The following is a 5,738-nucleotide window of genomic DNA, read 5'->3' on the forward strand; positions in this document are numbered from 1 at the left end:
AGCCTCACCCACAAGCCTCCGACTGTGGTCCACAACAAACCGGATCGAACCTGAACGTCTCCTCGAGCTCACAGAGGAACTCCGGTCTCTGTGGCACGTAAACAGATTAAGGGAGGAAGCGTTCAGGCGCGACACAGGAAATGAGACCGATCAGATCTTCGTATCGGGTTTAAACGGCCTCTGAGTGCCTGCTTCTCATGTGTTGAAGAGGAAGGTGGGCGAGCGTCAGGGAGAAACCGGAGAGAGGGGTCGAGAGGTTACTGATGGTAAGGTAGGCACCGATGGGCTAATACTGAGGTCAAAGGACTATCCAGCAGTCAGCTTGGATTCAGTTCCAATAGATTGACACAAAGACCCCAGAGTCACTACAACGGTAATGATTGTTTGTCACCACAGACTCTAGTTTTGAAGTCTCGATTTCACAGTCGCCATCTTGGATTTTGGTCGTCGCCATCTTGTTTTTCCTGCTACCAGTGAACAGGGAGTGACCAGATCTGGACTGAGGCAGAGTGACGTAGAGACGCCTCGATAGACGCTCCAAAATCCCCGAAAGCGTCGTCTGAAATGTGCTTATAAATATGGATTATTCCTGTTCGTGGACCTTCTTCATTCAGATCCAGTACCTTGCGTGAGAACCTGGATCGTCTTTCCTCTTCTTGGGTATCCTAGAACGGAAACGAGAAGAACCCGGACGAGGAGGACTGCCCAATCCGCATCACCTCTGACTCATTTTACTTTGTGATCCAAACCCACGGTGGAAGTTTATTTTGAAAAAGACACTATGCAGGTTTATATGCAGGTCACAAGCCAAACCTGACACCTGATCTTAGAGAGGACCCCCCCCCCACACACACACACACACACACACACACTGACCGAGTGACTGAGAGGATGAGAGAAAAGAAAGACCAACACAGCAGGGAAGAGGAGAGTAAAGACGAGGAGCGAGCTGAAGTAAAACCACGGGGAGTAAAGTGGAGGCCGGCGACAGTGAGTGACAAGGAGAGCGTGAGAGTGGATTGAGAGAGACGGGGTTGGAGACGAAGAGTAATGGCTTTTTTTCGCTCCCTATATTCCCAGTTGTCTAGAGTTGATGGGATAATGGCTGGTATTCGGCCACAGAATCAATGGCTTTGACCCCCTTAAAACCCAACGCTGGATTCCACTTTCACTGGGAGCCGAAAGGACTCAGCGGGAGGGAATTACAGGATCGCTTGGGCTCGGACGCATCAACGTCTATTATGATAATACGTAGCGATTTCCCCCCCCGAGTACGTCTTTGACTCTGTGGAGAAGAAGCAGAAGAGTCGGCGGGATTGAGAGGACTTGTTATTACGCCGTAGCGAGACGACGTATGCTAGAAAAGAATCTCGTGTGAGAAGGAACACGCGTGATGGATTCAGACTGAGAGGGGATGGCCGCCCTGGAGCCCTGCGAACACACACAGACCAGAGGTGGTTATCAAATCTCAGGGCGCCCAGTCCGTACTTTCTCTTATTCTTAAGCTGTTTCCAAGAGAAATGAACATCTGAAGAACAATCAGCAGTATTTATGTCGAGTTTATTATGTCGAGTCTGTTGAGCCAGCGTGGCTGAGAGAGAAGCAGCTTACGAACTGTGGCGACTTTCCCGGGAAAAGACAATCACAAGCGGCGCTCAGTTAGTGACACGTTTACCATCCCCCCCGTCTGTGGTTGGCCACTCAGAGAGGGAAGGCGGAGCTAACGCAGCTGAATCTTGCAACGTTTTTTTCTTCTGTTAGCGACCCTCGACCATCGTTCGCAGCCGTGAAATCGTATCATTTTGTGTTTGAAAGCTTCAGTTTTATTCACAAGCAGTTCATTGTGAATCGCTATAAGCAGAGTTTATCAAGAGGATAGAGAAGACAAGGTCCCACAGATATTGTGCCGCATCCTTAAAAGTGAACAGAAAATGAAATCCAGCGTGAAAATACAGGATATAAAACGTGTCCCAGTTTGTTGCTTGAGTTGTTGCACATACAGTCATAATGTAGCCTTCAAATAGCAAAAATCCATTTCCATTATTGCCCCCGGGTCGCTCAGAGGTGTATTACTGTTCCCCCGGCTCTTCTTAAGAGCTTTGGGCACTTGTGTTCATGTCATATCTGATTAAAAAAACATAAAAAAAGGTTATTTAAAGGGACAGCGTTACATTAAGGGGAATCTGTTTGCAGAAATGGAATATAATATCAATACGATTGTTTTATTTAGTGTACAATCACCGGGAAATAATAATGTTGCTTTTTTTTAAAACCTTAGAATGAGCCGTTTATTTCCACATACGGAGCAGACGCCATGTTTCTACCGTAGCCCAGAAGGGACAAACCAAACGCGGGCTCACGATACTGACATTCCTGCACACTGGAGAAGTTTCAGTTGGTTGCAATCTGCACCCTCACCACTAGATGGTGCCGGATCCTGCACACCACGATCTGTACCGGCTAGTCTGGTGGGCCACAGAGCGCCATCTAGAGGACTGTGGGTGTATTCCAGATAAGATATACTTTATTGTCCTCAAAGGGTATATTTTGTTTGGGCACACATCCGTCAGAAGAGGTAAAGAAACACATGTCAAAAGTTGCCCTGAGAGATCAAGACCAATACACATAAAAACATATGCATTATGAAACAGGAGAGATATGAAAGTCAGAGAGACAGAATCAACAACATGTTAATGTTAGCGCAGCGATAAGCAACGTTGTTTTCCATTTAGTGACGCGACTAGTTGATTCATGATTCGTGCAGCCGAGATAACAGGAAGCAGGTGGAAAGCCTCTTATGAATCAAAGAGTCACGGAGGGCTTTCTTTGAAAAAAGATAAATCTGACAGACATTTATTTCCTCCGTCAGCTCAACAGTGTCCAGGTTTCCTGCTGCTGCTGCTGCTGAAGATTTCTGCTTCCTGTCTTGCGACGGTCAGATTTGCCCCTTTGAAAAAGAAGCTTCGGTGTCCAGACGAGACCCTGACAGGTCAGGTTCAGAGTCCCCCGAACGCAGCTGCAGTCCGTCTTCAAGAGAGCCGAGGACACCGTGTGTCTGCCAATCACTCACTGTCGCACGCAAACACACGGTGCTGCTGAATGTGTTACAAAGAGCTGAACAAATGTGTCTCCCGGCTGTGTATTCTGCGTCACTTGGCAATTGTCCTCACTTTCACAAAATAGTCCTAAAGTTAAAAACCTTTCAATAGATTCCCTTCCTCTCAAAGACGTCTTTGCTTTCTAGAAAATGTTGTCACTTTGTAAAATCTCGCCAGTATCCACAAATGTTCTTGGTTTTCTAAATGTCCTCATGAGATACCCTTCCTTTCAAACATGTCCTCTCTTTCCCAAAAATGTCTCCACCTTCCAAAATGTCATCGCTTTCCAAAATTGTCCTGATTTCAAAACCTTTCCAACGATGCTCTTCCTTTCAAAAGACAAAATGTCCTCACTCTCTTGGTCTCAAATTGGTCCTCACAGAGATAGAAGTGTAAGAGAGTGCACACACACACACACACACGCACGCACAAAAACAAAACCGAACAGTTGGCGACGGTCTGGCCTCGGCTCAAAACAAACGTCTCTCGCGATCGCCGAACACTAACAACAAACAGCAACAACTTCGTCTGGCTCGCTGACCCGCAGCCTCAGTCAGTCCCTCCAATAAATTGGACACAAATCTGGCAAGCGAAAGAGTCGAGGGAACAAAACAGAGAGAGAGAAACGGCTGAAGTTCATGCTGATAATGAGACAGCTGGTCGTGACGCTCGGCTTCCTGCCACGACAGACAGGAAACGTGTCACTGCTGACTCACCACTTCACCTGATTCACAGATCCAGTCCTCTGTTTGTTCGTCTAAAGGTTAATACTTGTGTTTAGAGCGTACGGAGGATCCACTTTCCCCAAAGGACACTCGTACGAGGCCACGACGTGTCCTGGATGGGAACCCCGTGAGCACCGAACGTTTCATTAATACGTCTTTCAACAAACCGCGTTCGTCTTTGTGTTTGTATTTTGTCAGAAAGAGTCTTTTCAGTGACATTTGAACTTTACATCCTGGAGTCTCCATTCCAGTTTAAGGTGACCAGTTGGTTAGTGCGTTGGAAGTCTGATCGGTGCGTCCGTACTAACAACTCCAAAGCTAATTCAAGCCAATTTAATTCATTACCAACTGGATTTTTGAACACGTGTCCCTGACTACTTTTAACTGATCTCGTCTACATCGGGGTCACACATCGACGTCTGCAGGCTCGTACTCTTTCTAACTGCAGCGTGAAGTCTGAGTCACGCTGTGAGGACACCATTCCTAAAGCTGCAGCAGCTCCGTCCCCTGTAGGACTCTATACCCCCCCCCCCCCCCTGTTCCTGTGACGAGTGGCTGTTTGCTCCGGGTGAGTGACGGCGTCAGATATCTGCGCTCGCTCAAACAGTAATCCGTCCTGACTGAGAGACTTAAATGCTTCTAATCTTCACGACGAGACGGTCTGAACCTCTTCTCACGTCAGAGAAGAGCGTCGAGGTTGTTGTGACACCTGGGAGTTATTCAACAGTGATTCAGTTTCAGTCATTTCTTCCACAGCAACAACATGTGTGTACGCATGAGAGATAAAGCTATCGGAGCGGATTGGAGTGTTGGACAGGCTGTTTGGCTTTTTGCTGAGGCTAATTGACTAAACTGATGGTCGGATGCCGGAGTGAGTTTGTAATCCAAACTGATCCATAATGGTTGCAGGAAAATCCATTCATTTAACGGTGCACTGGAATTTAGGTCACTCGGGCCCCGGCTTCACTGCCACGCCTCTCTTTTCCACCACTGACTGTCTTCACATGGAGAGAACAAATGGTTGAGACATGAAATGAGTTTTCACCGATCCGGTGCACACATCCACGATGACTGCATGGTGGGAACCACGCTAACCGTGCAGCTGTGAACCTGAAGTCCACGACTTCTCGCCGGCTTCCATGTGTTAGCCTTCAGCTGTCGTCCGTCACGGCTCCTGCAGACGTCTGACACGTCTGTCAGATGGTGTAGTGATTGTAACTCCGTGACCTCCGCATCTCTGCGTGACCTTCTGACCCTTGGCTAAGTCCCGCCCTCGGCCGGTTCGGTGGATTTGTAGTTGTCGTGGTCAAACGTTTGGTAATAGAGATACTCGTTACCCGGAGAGGTTGGAAGGAGATAAAACATTAGTGGAGCTGACATTAGCAGAGTACGTTAGCGCAGCATTAGCACGTCTATGCTACGCTAGCGACTGAAGGTATGCCGAATGTATATGAATGACTGTAGTTCATTCATTTCATTGTCTTCTGTCTGGATCTGCAGGTGAGTCATTAACTTTGTTGCTTTTCCAAAAAAGTGAGGTGATATTTCTTCACGGAGTGCAGTTAGTGACAGTGTGGGCTCCATGGTAACGTGGCTCTGACAGCTCGAGCCAAGGGTCAATCCTAAAGAGATTATTTATCCCCACTTGAAGTCAAGTAGTTTTTAATGGAATGCGATATGACAGCTGCGTGGTCAGTGGCCCTGAGCGTCACACTACGGCGCTCTACGTGTCCCTCTAGTGTCCCTCTAGTGTCCCTCTAGTGTCTCTCTAGTGTCCCTCTAGTGCACGTTTTGGACTCGAGGACCAACAGGGACTTCTCATTTCAAACAGCGGGGTCTCCTGGGTCTTTTGCGGTGATTGCGCTTCCTGGTTCACGATTCCATGGACGGCGTGTGAACTGATTCCGCGGCGTAT

This window comes from Cebidichthys violaceus, unplaced genomic scaffold (genome assembly GCF_023349555.1).
Source record: "Cebidichthys violaceus isolate CVI_PGR_0920_01 unplaced genomic scaffold, fCebVio1.0.p SCAF_19, whole genome shotgun sequence".
NCBI classification, from domain to species: domain Eukaryota; kingdom Metazoa; phylum Chordata; class Actinopteri; order Perciformes; family Stichaeidae; genus Cebidichthys; species Cebidichthys violaceus.